The sequence below is a fragment of the Acanthochromis polyacanthus genome, chromosome 1 (assembly GCF_021347895.1).
Source record: "Acanthochromis polyacanthus isolate Apoly-LR-REF ecotype Palm Island chromosome 1, KAUST_Apoly_ChrSc, whole genome shotgun sequence".
In the NCBI taxonomy this organism is placed as follows: domain Eukaryota; kingdom Metazoa; phylum Chordata; class Actinopteri; family Pomacentridae; genus Acanthochromis; species Acanthochromis polyacanthus.
Window position 1 is genome coordinate 9,666,979 of NC_067113.1, and position 19,383 is coordinate 9,686,361.

Consider the following 19,383-nt stretch of genomic DNA (forward strand, 5'->3'; position numbering starts at 1 on the left):
ACACAGCCTCTTTTTTACAATCACTGCAGATTTGAGTATATAGAGCGGAGAGAAAGTAAGAACTCTATACGAACGTTCAGAACCTTAAAGCTACTGAGGATACCTGAGGATGATACAAAACCTGAGCTCCAATGAGGGAGATGACAGCTTTGTGTTTGGATACCGCATCATCAAGTCTGCAATCATCCATCTTTCTGATTTTGACAAAAGTCAAATTCACCATTCTTTTGTGGTGTGATTGATGTCTTTCTACAGAAAATCTAAAGGTTACATCTTGAGAAAATGTGGCATGCAAGCCTCCTTCCTAGTAGGACGGCAAAAGTCTTCAAACTTCCTTTTATAGAAGTAGCCCCCAGAGCTGGATATCATAGCCATTATAAATAAGAAGCTGGAATGCAGAAGGGGAAAAAATAAACATCCAGGCTGCTCCGTTATCTACACCCAGCTGTGCAGTTTAGAAGCCAGTCCTTGAAGATGATGTCACGCTGGCATTGTGTTACTGTTTAAGTAGTGCTCCTATAATTTGGTGCTCATATTAATTAATTCAAGAAAAGGCAGGCTAACTCTTCTAAGTGCAGACCTTGACGCAAGTTTAGATGAGTGGAATCGTCCTATAAAAGCTGACAACTGCAGTGAATCCGAACTGTTCCATGCTCAAAGTTTTATTGAACTTAATGCAAAGCGACATAGGCGATTCTTGGTGTAAACTGACCACAAGATCAAACAACATCTGAGAAATGTTATGCGTATTTAAATGAGCGTGCATCACAGTGCATGCATGGTTTACCACTAAGGATTTTCAAGGAGATCAGTGGAGGAAGATCTCCAGGTGTTTGACATGATTTTAGAGGTACAGTGAGTCTGAGCTGCAGAGGTAAGGGGAAACCTGCAGCCACGAGAATACAGTGGGGCTGACGCACTGGAGGTTTGATAAATGATTCCATATGTGCGCGAGATCCCAAGTGAAAGAACTGCTTTGTGCTCAGTGAGGTAGCACGTGCACAGGTCCCAAGTGGACTCCCCTCCCTTCTTTTCCCTCCATCTACTGACAAAACCTATCTTGGCCTTTTCTCGGTAGCTCAGGGTAATATTAGCCAAGTGTAAGGGGCAAGAGCAAAGGGTTTGAATGCCCGAGTCTCAACCCGCCTTCTTGCAGCCTATTTTGACGGGAGCCAATTGCCTGTGACTACATGGAGACAGTGGACCAAAACAAGCACTGCATTGAGTTAGATGTCTGAGGGGTGAAGGAGGCCAGAGGGTAAAGGGGATTGAGGTTGGGACCAAGTAGGGGAAGGGTATCTGGGGGAGGGAGCTGTCAAGAAGTGAAGAAACACTAGGATATTCTCAACCTCCATTACCCCCAGTGCTAAATCACTTCCACTCATGGGGAAATAATTCTTCCAGACATTAAAGAGGCAATCTAACGTGAGCACCTGCTCCCTATGCATTTAGCCATGATATGATTGAAGAACTAATCATCCAACTATCATGTAAAACACCACTTTTATTGTGGCCACAAACTCCACTCTGTGGAATCAGAACAATGTATAGTGAAACACAGGCTGTGATTGTCTTTAATTTATCCCACTAGTGGAAACATGCAAGGCTAATCAGGTTGTCAAGGCAGCAAGCTACGGTTTCCAAAAACAATACAGCCGTGCTAGTGCACAAAAGCAAACCATGGCTCAATGTGCAGAAGAAGACAACTTGAGGTGTGTATTCTACATTTTATAAGTGAGATTTTAATTAACCACATGATTGTGTAACTCCTTTTTACAGCTGGAGCAGGTTGGTGTATGTGGTAAGAATGGCAGGAAATTAGACTATAGGGAAACTTTGCGGAGGAGGAGGAAAAACGAGGGGGAAGAACAGCACAAGGCAGAAAAATATGTCCTGCACTGTTTTGTTTAATAGATCCCACTGGACATGGAGGTTTCCTCCTTCAAAGGAGAGATATGACACATGGACCCAAGTTGGTTATTGCAAATAATGAGGGCGAACAGTTTGATACAGTAGTGCCCTCACTTCACCACAATAAGTAGACTATGACACAGGAATGACGCAAAGAACAGAAAGAGAAAGTAAATTACTGATGTGAGATACCAGTAGATGTACATTAAGATCATATCATAGCTCTCCTTTATAGTTGGGTAACCCCAATGCTGATCTGATGCCAAGGGTCTCTGACGTACCCGAGCATTCCTGCTACGCTGCAGTTGCTCTTGAATTAAAGTTCTTCACAGCACAGAACAGCCTCATCACTGTACAGGAGAAACAGACCAGAGCCTGTTGCCACCACCCATCAGCAAGCCCTGCACACCAAGCCTCTGTAGTCAGGACCTGCTGAACAAATGTGTCCAAGTCCCCCCAACACACAGGCACAGAAACTGACATCTACTCTTCAAGTATGTCTGATTTAAAATGAGACAGAAAAGGAATATAACATTCAGCTTTTAAGAACTTTGCATTTATCTATCTTCATGTTTCCATGCTTATTTATGATCCAAGTTCATTTATAATAATTGATCATTATTGTGCAGGCACTGGATGCGTCTCCAAACAGCCTTGCACAGGTTTTAGGGTGCTTCTGGGCACATATACGGCTGTACTGTTCAAAAAAAAAAAAAGTCCATCTGACTTTTTCTCTTCAGAGATTTGGCACTTCATATGATGGGAAGTGTAAATACGTTCATGTCGTTGGACTATGCTTGCCCCCTGCTGCAAAAGCAATTCTGAATGAAACCAGCTTAACATTTTTCACATGTACTCACAAATAACAGCACTAGTAAAAGGTAAGGAGGGGGGCTAAGAGCCACTTGTGACTGGGAAACAGAAGGGAGGGGGAACAACAGACGCAACACTGTGTCTGGTATAGGATTATACCCTCACAGCTAATTACTCCCAGACTTCTTCGCGCTGCGCCAGAAACTCTGCACAGATACAGTAAGCCAGCATGCTGCCTGCCTATCCACCACACAAAGAGAAGAGCGGGCTGAATCAGACGCTGGCACACGGCCGTATGCGTGCACTGTGGCCGCTCAGTGTGGAAGTGATGAGTGAAGAGTGAAGAAGGAGAAGAAAGGCCAGCTGCTGGCAACTTTTAGGGCACAAGTTTTACGAGGCGAGACTAGGACAAAGCCATTGACTTGGAATGCTTGTTGATGAACTGTAAGGGTGCGAGTGCTGCAGCACACGGTGTCAGTGCTTCCTGGATGATGTGATGATCTGTATTTATTGCATTCTGATTTATTAAAAGTTTTATTTGGACCACATGCAATGTATATTTGGACGCATGTGACAAATCATTTTATAGGCTACAGATGTGTGTTTACAACACTGGCAAGAGAAAAACGAAGCAACATGCCCTCCCTGGACTGAATACATGCTCCCAGCCTGGCTTAGCTCCTGCCCTATCACGTCTGCCACATCAGATTCTCACCTTACAGCCCCGACGGGCAGTAGCAGTTGCCAACCAAAACATCTGGCCCTGTTAGAAGTGAGTAAACCTCTGAATCAGCTGCTGGTCGGGAACAATGGTCCTGTCTTTCCCTTGCGGCAGAGCAGCTCAGACCTGGAACACCCCGAAACCATGTGTGGCCGCTACGCTACCTGCTAAAAACGCACACAACCACTATGAGCTGAGCTTCCACTCATCCTTCCGCCCACAGAAACAAACACGCACAAGCAGTAGTCCTGCAGCCTCTGCTCAGTCAGCAGGGGCGCAGCCAGAAGCACAACTCCTCAACCCAGTGGCTCTGTTACTCTTGGATGTTAGATGTGTTTTTCTTCCATCCCTCCTCTCTGAAAACACACAGGTAGCTGGACAAGGATTATGCACAATAGTCAAAACAGTGGGCCTAAAAATACTCCAAGCACATTGCTGAACAGCTTCTGTAGCCAGACTTGAGTGTAAACAGACAAATATAAGTGTTTGGTATGTGAAATTTTATATGCTTGAAGCTGAACCTATGAAAAGCTTTAGGTGTATTAAAAGCTCAGTGGATTGCAGTTCCGCTTAGAGATAGCTGGCAATAGAGCAGAGCTTTTCAATAAATCCATCCATCACTGACATCCATTAGCACAAGTCTGTGGGTTCAGTGGGCAGCCTATTGATGCTGTAAAGCATGTGTATTGTTCAAAATTCCTTCAGCAGCCTTAAATGGACAAATCCTGCAAGCCACTTACTCGATGGGTAAGCATGATTAAAATGTAATTTCTATGCCATAATCCATTCAAATCCCTTCACCATAATAGTCTTTTTTTAAATTCTCTTTTTTCTTATTTGTCTGAACTACAGCCAGACAGTTGAGGATCACTGTGGCTTTACTTGATGCTTCCGAGCAGCACAGTCTTGATCCGGTAGAAGGAATGTAGCAAATGCTAAGAACTCCTTAGGCAAAGCTGTGTGGGTGAGGAGGAGGGGATCATTTTGGGCTTACCATGGTGCTGCGCTTGTAAAGCCGCCACCACTGGCCAAGAGGACCCAACGCCGCATCAGTGCCAGATGTTAAGTTGGATTAAACAGCTCTTGATGACTTCCCATCCTATAAACTGTCAGGCAGTGCGGGCTTTAGGAGCTATGGATGCCCTTCAGGGTGCAAGCATCTACCTTATTTCTGCTCATTAAAAATGCTGATTGTTTTATGAACAATGTGAAGGACTCAGTAAAAATCTTCATCAATCAGGACTGTCCACATTCATTTCTGATATTTAGACAGCCAAGTTGTGAGGAGGCAGCCGTTTTCTGTTTCCGAAAGAAATATTTTGACGTGTTGACGTCTGGATGTAAAACAGAACCTGAAAAGTTCCTGAAGCCAAAATTAGCTCAGTAGAATGGGACTTACTGTCCACTGTAAGAAGTATCGATCAGAGCTGAGGCCGGGCAGGAAGAACTTAATGCAAGCAAGAAAATAATATTCTAAATAGGGGCGACAAAACTCCTCCTTCTTATTCAACTTAATTTATTAAATATGGCAAATTAAGTGCAAACTCCAGTGGCTTGGTGGTTAGCACTAGGTAATCCGGCTTCCTCCCACAGTCCAAAAACATGCTGAGGTTAATTTGTGATTCTAAATTGTCCATAGGTGGGTCAATATATAATTTTGGGACTTTTTGTATCATAGTTGACATTTTTGCTGTTTTCAGGCCTAAAACCAACATGGCCGCCTATGACCAAACACCACATGACATTTTAAAAGAAAGATTCTTCTAAATATTATATACACAATTAAGTAAATTTGAACTTGAAATTTATTTCTAAAGATATTGTAGTAAACCTGTTGACTACTTTATATTAAATAACTCAGAAAGCCTTGGAGTCTGGCCAGTCTTTTCTTCAGGAGAAAATGACATCATGTGGAGCAGGTCATGTGATCTGGAATAAACACACTTCCTGGAGAGGTGGTTTTGTAACGGGGAACTTAGTGGGAAGTGATTTCTCGGACACAGATAAAATTTGCTATTTTCCATATAAAATGTGATATATTGCCAAAAAATATATATCTGTCCTGATTATCTCAACTTAATAAAAAGTAATCTCTGAATCCGCTCATTTCATTATTGTTTAGCTAATTAGAAGGTGGTTGTTATTAAATTTGGACGGTTATTTAGTTGACATTTTCGTGATATCCAGTCGTTTTTTATTGATCAGTGAATGTTTCCATAATAAATAATTATGAAATTTGTAAAGATATGATCATAATGAACATAAAAACATTTTTTAAATATTTATCCCATGGACTTCAAAAGTCCCTCAATTATAGATTGACCCAGGTGTGGATGTGAGTGTGACTGTTTGTCTCTATGTGTAGCCCTGTGATAGACTGTTACCTGTCCAGGTGTCCCCTGCCTTCACCCTCAGTCAGCTGGGATAGACTCCAGCCCCCATAACCCTAATGAAGATCTGTAGGTCTACAGAATTATGGATGGATGGAAGTGCAAACCCCTCATGCAACATACTTCCTTTGGCATAAAAAATGGAAAAACTAGAAAAATAACTAAATAAAACAACAACCTTCCTCTTGATTTGAGATCCTAGTGCTGAGAATTATCAGTGCACATCATATTTGTTATGGATCTCTTTGCAGTGGGTGCAGCAGCCATGGATGACACAGCAGCTGAGGAGGCGCAGCGCCCTCTATGGACGATCAAAGGAACTCCCGAGTGTCCGTTCAACCCAGTGAATGAACGTACAGCCGGATAATATTGAGGTCAAATGCATTGAGCATCATATGAAGGCTCACATCAGTCCATCGGAGGAACACCCGTCCGCATTAACAGCCCAAAATCACCATATCGGTGCAAGAAATCTGCAAAAAACGGCGGAAGCAGACTGACATGCGCAAAACTGAATATAAATGAAGCAACCTGCACCAAATGGCGGGCGATAACGTGTCATAAGTGATGGGAATGTTAAAGCATTAGTCTTTTTTAAGCCTTTAACATGAATGCAGCAAACGAGCAGCAGCAGCAGCCTTCAGATAAATCAGGTGCTGGACCTTCATTGACATGTTGAGCAGAGCAGTAGGACAGAGCTCATTTCCACCTCCAACAGCAGCAGAGAGGTTTCCATTTCTATTCTAAAACGATAAACGGTCCACACTGAAACATTCTCCTTTCTGTCCTCTCCTGTTTACTGACGCCTTCCAGCCGCTTCACTCCAAACCATCAGCTGCTCCTGATCTGCACAGAAATGACAAACTTACCTTCCAGATTCGTTGCGGAGAAACAGTCAGAGGTCGGTAAAAATAATCCCTTGTAGCTGTCAGCAGGCAAATGTGAGAGAAAATGTGTCCCAGCGGTCTGACAAACAGAGAACCGCTGCCCTGTTCACTGTACGAGGCTGTTCATTCAGCTGGATGATAGTGGAGAGAGAAGGACTGACAAGTCGGTCAAAACAGCAGCACCACGCCTCCCCTCTTAAAGCCACCGCACTCCATCTGTCTGTCTGTCTGTCTGTCTGTGAGTGTGCTGCGTAGTCATTAAAAAATAACTCTATATTTTATAGAACTAAAATCTAAATACATGAAGTGAAACATGTTGATTGTAATATTGTAGTTCTTGATTAGTCGACCAAGCCAGTGATGAGTGGTGCAGGTAGTTTGATTAGAGGACTGGATCACTTTCAGAATCTTTGTGTGATGCTGAGATGTTTCAGTGTTTAAGGCCTTACAGATAGCATTCTTAAAGTTCAGTTGTTCAGGTCCTCTGTTTGATGGATTGACATCGGTCAGGGTTGCCAGTACACCCCTAGGCTTTCTTTTTCCAATAATGCAGTTTTATTATTAAAAAATACCTTCAAACTAAAATTGCCTTTTTCATTTTTGTTTCTGCAGAATGACCAGAATCTCTGGTTTCTACACCACTGTTCAAAAAGTTTGGGGTCACTTGGAAATGTCCTTATTTTTTGAAAGGGAAGCGTTTTTTGTCAATGACAACATCAAATAACATCAAATGAATAAATCCAGTGTAGACATTGTTAATGTGGTAAATGACTATTCTAGCTGGGAATGGCTGATTTTTAATGGAATATCTCCATAGGGGTACAGAGGAACATTTCCAGCAACCATCACTCCTGTGTTCTACATTGTGTTAGCTAATGATGTTGAAAGGCTAACTGCTTCTCCAAGGAACATGGTGCAGTTATGTGACGATCAGCATGCATTTGTCCGTCTGTTATCAACATTATTCAAAAACAGACAAACGGATTTGGATGAAATTTTCAGGGAAGGTCAGAAATGACGCAAGGACCAAGTGATTAGATTTTGGCAGTGACATGGCTTATAGTCTGGATCCATGGGTTTGTTAAAGATTTCTGCATCATTGCCAGGGGAATGAGCAGCCTTGGAGGAGTACTGTGCTCTCTGAGTGCTTTTCTTGTTGATGATTAGAAAACCCTTGTGCAGTTACGTTAGCACATGAATAAAAGTGTGAGTTCTTGTGGAAAACATGAAATTGTCTGTTTGAACCCAAACCTTTGAACTGTATGCATGTGTGTGTGCTGGAGATGAGGTGACCATGACTGCTGTAAAGTTCCTGTGATATCAGCCCAGTTTCACCTCATTAAGTCTGAAGGATCATTTTCGTTACTTGCAATAAATAGCAAAACACCAGTGTTACTGCAGTGCCATTAAAGGCTCCCTGTGGGAAAACTATACCACCAATGCACTTTTAGAGGAATACCTGCCTGTCACATAATTACCACAAATGTATTATTTCATCTATTTACACCCGCAAGGATATGGTCTGTACTATAACTAGTAGGATTTAGTTTTGAACCATGCCGAATAGCTCTGCAGGTGTCATGTTTGCCAGTGAAACAAGGTTGAACAAAGTTTCCCAAACATGAAGCAAAGGTCCTGCTGCCCCAGCTGCTAAGCATTTAATCCCTTGAAATATGAAGAAACAGTATGACTGGCTGTGTTTTGATCTCCTCGCAGCCTGTAATCCCTCATTAATTGCAAATTCTGGGCATCCACTTTGACCTGGGCTCTAACATGGACATCAGGACTAATTTCATGTGTTTGAGAATAAAAACAAGTCCTGCTGTTTTGTTTGGGGCAGAGCGTGTGAAGCGTCATTCCCTACGCAAAAAAGTTAGTTTACTATAAATATAAATAAATAAAGATCTGCAAACAGGGCTGAGTGTGAGTGAAGAGGATAACGTGGCCTGAGCTGAACTTCCCACAGTCCGTAGTTTTTGGGCGGGTTATCATCAAGACGTGTAAAATAATGTAGTCTATGGAGACTGCCAGGCTGGACTTAATAGAGTCTTAACAGCTCAGTGCCACAGAAGTCTGACTGATATTCTTCAGGAAGATGTGTTGAGGTTGTTATAGAATATTTTTAGAGTCTGTCAGGTCACTGCAGGTTTTCAGTCATAGAAGAAGATGACTTTATTTTTTTAATAGTCACAGTGACAATGGCAAAACTTCTTCAGAATGTTTTAAAGTAACGTGCCACCAGTCTTACACATATGAACCTCAATCTGCTCTTCATGAGAAGTACAACCTGTCAAAGCATCTTCTGTGTCTCTGCAGGCAGTTTCTTAGAGTAGAACCACGGTGATGTTGAGTGAAAAATGTGCTATCCAGTGTTTTTAGTTTAAGTCACAAAATGGACCAAAAATCTGGATATCTTGGCTTCTGCTGCTTTTAAATTGGGACTCCTTTTACCCCATGGAATTACATTTGTATAAAGTACTTGGCTCATAGAGACTATTGTAGTCACAAAACTGTCTACCTATAGCCTACATAGTTCTTTTTTCTGCATCCTGAAGTCCCACTCTCATCATTGACTACAGCCAGTTCATGCTTTCTGCACCCATATATTCAGGAACTGTCTGCTGGAGTTTACTGTGTAACTAAGGGGAAAATCAACAGCTGTGGGTAAAATTGGGCATCATTGGATCTTATGATATATTATTATATTCAACCCAAACTACAGTGAGACAGTGTTTGAAATTGTGTAAAGACAAAAGTATGTTTTTAGTAACTGTTACAGATATGTCTACATTGTGTTTTTAGTTTCCTGCTCCATCATGGGGCTGCGCGGTGGTCAGTTGTTGCTAGAAGCTGTGTGAAAATTTCAACATCATCTTCATGGGCCTCTCTGTGAACATCTACATGCAACAGTGGCTTGATGGTTAGCACCATTGCCTTGCAGCTTGAAGATCCCTGGTTCACGTCCCGCCTTCCCATGAGCTTTCTGTATGGAGTTTGTATGTTCTCCCTGTGCATGTATGAGTGTTCTCCAGCTTCCTCCCACAGTCCAGAAACATGCTGAGGTTAACTGGTAGCTCTAAATTGTCTGTAGGTGTGATTGTTTGTCTCTGTATGTAGCCCTGTCCAGGGGGAATGGATGTTTAAACCAGAAAGTGATTCTAAAAAGCAAAAAGAATACAGAAAATTTCCTACTACTACTATGCTATGTTACACTATACTATATTACTAGGCTTCCAAAAGCTTTTGGCATGTTTTAACATTACCATGCAGACTGATGTGGTAGTTGGGGTTGTTGCTTTGTGGCCATTGTGCTTCCCTTTTAAATGAAAACCCTGCAGTATTTGTTGAACATTAAGGTTCTGTCCTCCATACTCCATACCATGGCTTTAAATATTTAAAGGTAGCCTGTGAGCTCAGTGTTTGTCTGTGCGTGGCTTCACCTTGTTTCCAGTATAAAACTATGTCAGCTACTGTTAGTGTCATAGCTGTAAGAGGGTGGGTGTCTTTCTGATGTTTTTCAGGAGTAGAAAAGCAGAGTGGAGCTGTCAAGTAGCTCCACAGCTTGGCGTGTCAACAGAGGGATGACATTATCCAGTGGAAGCAACTGATTCAGCCCCTGGAAGAAAAGCAAGCAAGAGGCCTCGATTAAACTCTTCAATTTGGCAAAACAGTGAGTCGGGGGTGTGAGGGGTGAATCCATAATCCAGAGCAGACAGTATATCATAGGAGAGTTAGGTTCATGTCAGATAATGACATGGAGCCAGTTACTTTAACCATAGCCTCTCAGAGTCAGTGAGTGGACTTGGCCACATGTGGACACACATATTTAGCTTCACGAGGTGCCAGGAGTCAGACTGGACCTCTTCTTACCCTTCTATTGTTTGGAACACAAATATATAGCATATAATATTATATAATTAGCCCACAATGTCGTAATGAACAGTGCCTTTAGTGACGCCACCACAAATTAAGTATTTTTCCAGTTAGTCCATTGAGCATGGATGTCTGTCCAAGGCCCAGAGTGAGCTGCTCCAGGCTTTAAACAGACCTCAGAGAGAACAGAGAAGAACAGCTCTAAGCAAAGTCATCGCTGAAGTGCATTTGAAGTAGAAGTAGAAGTCTAGGAGACATTAAGAATGCTGCACTTCTCAGTCTCACAAGTCAAAGAACTTTTTTCAGAGAGTGTCCAAACAGACAAATCAAGCTCAGCTCAGAGCATTCAGATAATGTGAAACTACTTGATGCTGAAAGCCAAAACTAACAGATTTAGTTGCAGAAAGATTCTTTGAGCGTCTATCACAGAGGATCCAAACTGTAGACACTCTTGATTTGACAGGGCTGCAGATGTGAAAAGGTCCAGTCGACACTTGGAGATCTCAGGGGTGTCTGGAAGAACAGAAGTGACCTTAACTGAATCAACACGTCCATTTAGGTATGCACACACTCGCATGTATATCCATGTGTGTGCATGTATTTATTTACAGTAAAACTTGCAGACATCCACATCCATGTACTTTAAATGAGTTCTCAGCTTGGAGCTTCTCAAAAGTGGTTAAAAAAACAGCCAATATAGAAGTATTTGGATCCTCTACTGCATTTAAGAAAAAAAAAAACCTCAAGGTCAATTCCATGGATTTTACTTTTTAAGATCAGTTTATTTGACAACTTAGCTTGTGGAAACAGCAGTAGACTGTCCTATGTGACTCTTAAAAAGTGAAATGTCAAGACTGTCTGTCATCACGGCTTCAGAGGCACAGACTACTGGGAGGGTTCGACAAAACACTTCTGAGTTGCATCATAGGAAGTGTTTTTGGAACGTTACCCACATTACAGGCTAAAAGCCAAATATCTCTGCGTCTGCTGCTTTTATTTAATCGTTCTAGTTTTATCACCCCCTGTGTGTCTACCAATCTAATTAAAGAACAATGATAGGCTGCTGTACACCTGCAGCTTTAGGTAACTTAACCTTTACCAAGCTCTGTAACAAAGATTGCTTCAGGATCTGGACGTACTTTTGAGTACCTATCGGGATCAAAATTTAAATAAATTGTTACCATGGCACACAAGCTTTAAAACATCCTCATGGAGCATCTACATTCACACTGTGGGTTGCAGCTAAATGATGCAGGGCATGATTGCTTGCCTGTCTTGTATCTACCTCCTGGGATGGAATGACTTGGTGCCCTTGGAGAGGGACACTTATCTCAAATTGCCTGAGTAACAAACCATCTGAATAAATGACTGAAACATCCATGGTAAGAAATGACTTCCAGTTGGTGAAACCACTCAGTTGTGTGAGTGATGATGGAAAACTGAAGGGAGTCTCTACAAGTAGATGGACTTCATGCATCCTAAATAACAAATTTGCCCCTAAAACTGAATATTCCTGAGTCTATCTATCCGCACACGGTGTTCATGTCAGTTTTCCTCAGGATTTAATCAAAACCTTCAGAAGATGGCAATACACATGTGGAGAAAATCACCAGAATCAAGGATGAAATGTGTTAAAATGCCACATGGTACGGTCCACTGGCCAACAAACATACAAGTCACAACCTTATTTAACCAGAAAAAGTTTTGTGGTATGAGTCATGTCTGAATTCTTATCAGGCGGTTCTACAATTAAAGCCAGAGGCAGCTTGTTGTGTTTTGAAAAACAAAAGACAGAATTCAAGTCACTCCAGAACAAAGTGCTTGTGCTTGTTTTACTTGGTGACAACTTAAACATTTTTGTAGCCTTTTCAGCTTTATTGATAGGACAGCTGTGAGAGAAAGACAGGAAAGTTTGGAGAAGAATGGAGGAAGGACCTGCAGCAAAAGACCACAAGCTGGGTTTGAATTCATGACTATAGCTCCTGTTTATGGGTCCTCCACTCCACCTGTTGAGCTACCGGGTTGCCCTGATGGCTTAAAGCTCTAAAGGTTTGTGTTGCATTATCAACAGGGTCATGCATGGGATTTAGGAGGTCCAGGCCTGGTTCTATTAGCATGCCTTGCACCCTCATTTGTCTCCGATTCTGTTTGTAATATTCCTAGACAGGAGCTCAAGGTCATCCCAGAGTTGCACCTCTCCTTCTTGCTGATGATGTGGTTTTGTTCGTTTCATCAGGCTGTGACCTTAGGGTGCTATACTTCAGAGTAGTTTGGTAAAGAGTTCGTTTTGTATTGGTAATCTTTCATTTTCACTGGGTTTTTATAATATCAACTTCTGAGCACAGTTCGCTTTCTGTTCTGTTTATTTCATTTTGTTTCTGTAGCATCCATTTGCTTTTAACCCTTTCACTTTCTGTGTTTTGTCACCACCTTCAAAATAAATCCCGCCTATCATTCTGGAACCCAGGGTTGCTTCGCTTTCTTTTTGTTGCTGCCTGGTTACCCAAGACAGCCGGGTCGAAACAACCGCTAACTGACTCCCACCACCTGAGTATTCCTCACACCTCGGCCTGCAACTTGGACAGATGCCAGACCTCTGGTGAAAAGGCCTTGTGCAGGTGTGTCAGAAAATATCCCCATCCATCTGTACAGTGGGGTGAGGTGTTAGTCTTGTGCTTTATAAACGAAAATGGAAAGAATATTTCTGCAGAAACAATGCTGCAGTATACATTGCTAAGTTTGTATACATTCTGGATGAGATGGAAAGGCAGATGTTACATTCATCACTTCAGGCTGGGCTTGGAGCTTGAGAAACAACACACTGTATTCACTTACTGCTGTTTAGTGTTTACAACCCTTTCCAGCTGTGTTCCAGCATAATCTCTTCATCATAACACACTATTTTCATCACATTATTTTTCATAACTGCTGGGGGTGTTATTATAATATACATAGAAAGGCATAAAACATTGGAAACAAGCAGTATAGTACTATATATATATTCAGTGAATAGCTGTGATTATTCTGCTGCAAGAAAAGTTAGCACATTTTCCACAGTAGTTGTGAGTTTTGATATATAGCTCATGTTGCTGTCTCTACGATCATGTATAGATCATGATGTGTGGGTTCTATTGTGATAAAGCGATGGGGGTAAGATCTGCTTTGTTTCATTAGAAATATGAGAATTCTGCTCCCAATTTCTTTGCCAAGGAATGCAGCAGAGTTACGTGACAATCGGTGCATGTTTGGGAGTTATCAGAACTTCCATCCATTCATTCTCTATATACCGCTTTATCCTCACTAGGGTCGCGGGGGGTGCTGGAACCTTTCCCAGCTGACTCGGGCGACACCCAGGGGACACCCTGCAGGTCGCCAGTCTGTCGCAGGGCTACATATACAGACAAACAATCACACTCGCATTCACACCTACGGGCAATTTAGAGAACTCAATTAACCTCAGCATATTTTTGGACTGTGGGAGGAAGCCGGAGTACCCGGAGAAAACCCATGCATGCACAGGGAGAACATGCAAACTCCATGCAGAAAGATGCCAGGCCCAGGCCAGGATTTGAACCAGCGATCTTCTTGCTGCAAGGCGAAAGTGCTAACCACTACTCTACTGTGCAGCGTTATCAGAACTTATCCATCGGAAATGATACAAGGAGCAATTGATTGAATTATGGGGGTGTTTCTGAATCCCATCAGTTCCCTTCGCCCACTACACATTTAAGTCACGTGATTCGGTATCTGTACATACCGTACACATGCATAACACATGCCTGTGCTCAATGCAAGGTCATTTTTTATTAAACATTTCATCTGTCACCTGGAAAATGACACAATGACTGAGCAGCCTTGGAGGAGCACTTTTCTCTCTGAGTGCTTTTCTTGTTTCAAAAATGTGAGAGAAATCACAGGGAGTACATGAAGATCAATCAGTCTCAGTCTTCACACTGCAGCTTCGTATTAGCAGTAGCTAGTGGTTACTTCAAGCTAAACCTATTGCAAAGTTTTAGAGCTCCAACCTCTTTACTAAGCATGAACAATGCCAGCATAAAGGTCACCACTTACCAGCGGCCGTTTAGGGTACACACAGTTTAGAGAAGTGGGTCAGCAGGCTAATTGCTGCATTACCATTGCTGAATGCCTTAAGCAAAGCACTTATCCCCCAACTGCTCTTATGGAGCTGCTCACTGAAAGACAGATCAAACTGGGACTATACTGAGTTTGAGCAGAACAATACTGAACAGGAAAGCTCAGTGAAACTTCCCTAAAGGAATAAAGGATTCTTAAAGTGCTCTACAGTGTGCTGCGCATAAATGCAGACTTTTAGATAATGATCTTCACCAGAAAAGCTGTAATTTAACATGGTTTTACATTTTCTTGAGTAGCATCAAAGTAAACAGTAGTACATGTACAGGCAGCAGCTTGGGTTTGACTCCCGCTCACAGCCGTTTGCTGCATGTCTTCCCCCCACTCTTTTCCCTCCTTTCCTGTCTGTCTCAACTGTATCTATCAAATAAAGGCAAAAAAGGTTGAAAAAATAACTTTAAAAACTGATGGAAGGAAGAAATAGAGCAGAGGAGCTTCTGTTATGGCATGTATGGCTGCCAATGGAACTGGCACACTGGCATTTATTGACATTCACAGGAACATTTAGTGTGCGATGATTCAGACAAACACATCAAAACATTTCATCATTCGTTAAGACCAGTCCTACAACCACAGAGGTGTTCAGGGTGAAGAGGTGGAACACCCCTGACTGGCTGAGTCGGTCACCTGATCCCAATCCCACTGAGCTGCATTCAGCGTCACATATAGCTGTAAAGTTAAAAAGACACTGGAAGGGCAGTGATGTAACTTTATGCGGTTACCAGTTTGAAACACTGACAGGCTGAATAACACCATCACGTCCCTGCTTCTCCTCACCTGACAAGACTCGGTTGTGCTGTCAAACACAAAGAGGACCTCTACTTCACTGAACTGCATGCTCTGCTGGTGTTTGTCTGCCAACATGACATATACTGCTGGCACACACACAGTATTTGTGTTTTTTCATCCACTCCGTAGCGTCCCTCTGATGGGAGGCGAAATGCAGGAGGAGGAAGTGCAGCTCAATCAGTCCTCCAGCCAAGCTTTGAGATTAGCTTACTCCCCGGAAGGATACAAAGTCATCTGCATGGGTTACCCTTCACTCTCTAGCACCTCCTCCCTCTATCTTTCAGCTTCTCCTTTTCCTCTCTTGCTACTCTTCCTTTCAAGCACTGTGATGACTTCTGGAAAAAATCTGAGGATCAATAAGACACCACTCTGTTCTATTTCTGCCTCGTGATACGTTCCCTTTCATTTCCTGGCTGTCATCAAAGTCGCTCTACATTTGTCTTTTTCTCTTGGCTGCACAGTAGTGGAGCTATTATCTCCTCCAGTTTATGGTGAAACAGATTGTGTGTGTGTGTGTGTGTGTGTGTGTGTGTGTGTGTGTGTGTGTGTGTGTGTGTGTGTGCTCTCATGTATGACTTTAAAAGCAATATCACTGCAAAGCCATTACATAAACACTGATGTTGGCAGAAATATCGATTCCCGACAACGCTAAAAAAGAAATGGAATTTGCATTGCCCTCTGGGCCGCTGGAAAACAAAACACAGTAAAGCAGCATCCGCACACACACTCTCCAGTCTCTTCACTGTGGTATAATTGATGGTGACACTTTACTGCTAATCAATACACAAACCCATTGTTGCTATGGAAACATCCTCAATGAACTGTCCCCATTCCTGCTTGTGCCGCAGATGTTAAATGATCCAATGAGACGTAGAGTCTGCTGGATTTTACAGCATTACATAACTAAATAATCAATAGCACAAAGCTATAATGTTTTTATCAAAGCACATTATCTGCATGGTAAAGTATTCAAGACCACTTTGTGGCTTTCACTCTGCATCCAATCTATCTCTGCTGTGCTATTTCACAAGCAGAAATCTTTTGGCAGCTCTGATGCCAGCATGGCTCGGCCCGCTCTGGTGCAACACATGACGGGGTTGGCCAGAGGTAACAGTGACATAACACAGCTTATTGTGTGAGGAATGGCATGCAGCAACAGTAGCCCAACGCACGGTCCTCAATAGGACTTCAAAGTTCAGCACTGCAAGGTATTTCATTGTACCTCTACCATACCGCAGAGGAGAGGAATTTGGGTCCTAGAATCTTCCACAGCAGCAGGAATATGGTGGAGCTACAGGGGATCTCATGTCAATTCCCACTCAGCTCGTTACAGTTAGCCGGAAAGCATTCCCGCTATTCTTACATAACACTGTGCTGAAGCATCACCTGGACTTGGTTTGTGCTGGGAAGTGGATTTGGACAGAAAGTCGCTGGACCTAGCCCATCATCACTTAAAAAGGTGGAGAAAGTAGATTTATTGTAGAAGTTCTGCCAGTGTTTCCAATACCTAACAGTTCTTTTAGCAGCTACGCTTCTCATTTCAGCTGCAAATGTTCCTCTCGTGCTCTCTTCACCCTGTCTCTCATTTCATATCCATTTATTTTCTCTTCATTTCTGCATTCCCCTTCCTTCTTCTCCTGCTACCATCAAAAAGTCATAAGGAAATTCCTCTTCTCGATAAAATTACTGATGTTTTCATTATACATGCATTCTCCCTGTTGCTCTCTGTCCTTCAGCCTCTTGCTTCCTCTCCTTTTTGCTTGACAGTTCAGAAGTCAAGATGTGGACTCTCTCCAGCCCAAGTTTGTTCTATTTATACTGTGCAGTTAGAGCGGTTAGCTTTGCGTTCAGAGCTCCAGGCCTTAGAGGGAGGGATTAAATCCACACACTTTCTCCACTGCCAAGCACCGCCAGGCCGGCAGGACCGCCCAGCCCTGTGCCTGCCCACTGTCCAAACTCCTGACCGCATGCAGCTGGGGTGGAGAGGTGGAGTGGGTGGAAGGAAAGGACAGAAAAGGGGAGCGGGACTGGAGAGTTGCTTGACAAGCATGTACTGGATGAGGTGTTTGAAAAACTAACAACCAAAATGATGTGTGTCCACTCATTTATTTACATGTAAGTGAAATACAGATTTTCTTCTCCAAAAGATGAGGAGATCGAGGAAGGAGAAAATAATGGCTTAAGAAAAATGCTAAGCTGGTATTTACACAGATGGCTCAAGATGGATTCCAGTGGTCTAAAGGAAGAGAAAAGAGGTTTGCTGGGCTACAGTCAATGAAAACTCTTGACATAATGTCCATTATGCAACAATGGCCTACAAATTCCCCCTTGCTAAGAGTGCCAAGCACGAGATCTGCTATATAAGGAAAAGGTATGCATCAGATTGTCCAGATAATAGAGCAGCTGAACATGTCCGTAATTGCTTAAGTACTTTGATAAGTATTTATTAAGCTGTTATGAATGAGCCAGCAGACAGATTTGTGTGACAGAAGAGGACTTACCGACAGGAGAATATATATGTAGTTAAAGATCATCTAAAGGTTGAGTAGGTCACTGCAAAGCACAGGTGCAGAAGGATGTTTTCTTCCTCTGAACTGTGATTCATATTTGATAATCTTCCTGCATCCAAACAAAACTCAACAAAAACATTCCTGAACAAATCATTTAAAGCATTCACTTCTCTGTTTCATCTTTCTTTGACTGTTCTTCATACTGACAGTAAAACAAACATGCTGACGGATCTCCAAAAGCTAAATGTCATCCTGTCTATGACTTCTTGCTCATCCCACAATATTGTGCTCTTTTTGTCTTGGAGGTTCATATACAGTATTTCAGGAATGCAGACTGAAGTCTGATATGCCTGGACCTAGTGAGCATAACAGAGGGCAGAAGCCTCAGAGAATAACACATAACCAAAGCCCTAAAGAATTCCCTTGGACACAGCTACTGACCAGAAAACGGTGCACTGGAAAGAAAGGCAGGAGAGCTGCTGAAACCCCAAACTGAAATAGCACCAAGTCCACTGCTGGTGAGCGCCCGAGATAGACACTCAGCTCTTTGGTTTGTGCTGCTTCTGACCATAACTGAAATTAGATTAAAGTTTATATTTTTAATGTCTTAATGTCTTTAATGTCAATATTTAAAACTTTTACATTGTATATTGTCCTTCTTACATGATTCTTTTTATTCTTCTTCATTTCACGCATTCATCCAAATGTACATACTATGCACACACAGCTGGGTAATAGGATGTCTCAAGTGAAAAGGAACCAGACTTGCAATTTAGCCCTGATGATGTTTTGTCTGGGGTTGCACCGTGGTTCAGTGGTTAGCATTTTCGTTTTGCAGCTAGAAGATCCCTGGTTCGTGTCCCAGCCTTCCTGGGATCTTTCTACATGAAGTCTCCATGTTCTCCCTGTGCATGTGTGGGTTTTCTCCAGGTTCTCCAGCTTCCTCCCACAGTCCAGAAACATGCTGAGGTTAACTGGTGATTCTAAATTGTCTTTTGGTGTAAATGCAAGCGTGATTGTTTGTTTCTGTGTGTAGCCCTATGATAGACTCACTGTTTCTGCTCGTCACTCTCATTAATGTTGCATCCAGCTACAACAGACAGCTGTTTTCAGATGACAGTCCCATCGTCATACAACAGACCAACAAATTTAATAGATAACTAGTAAATATAGTGGTACAACTTGCTGCAAAAAAGCGATTCAGTGATGGTGCAGAGTCAGACAGCTAAAAGGTTCTTAGTTTGTTCTGTGGCTCCAAATGAATGTTAATGTTATTTCATGTCTACTACATTTGTCGATGAGGAAATGCTAAAACGTTTACTTTGTCAATACACACA

The 19,383-nt window shown here is 42.4% G+C and overlaps 1 protein-coding gene across 1 annotated transcript in view; it reads right to left on the reverse strand.

The window, feature by feature from the left end:
* Positions 1–6,906, reverse strand: part of LOC110951688 (disheveled-associated activator of morphogenesis 2) — a 115,189-nt gene extending 108,283 nt beyond the window's left edge. Inside the window, 1 exon segment of the mRNA XM_051945971.1 lies at positions 6,705–6,906. The gene's annotated coding sequence lies outside the window, so the exon portion shown is untranslated.
* Positions 6,907–19,383: the final 12,477 nt, after the last annotated feature.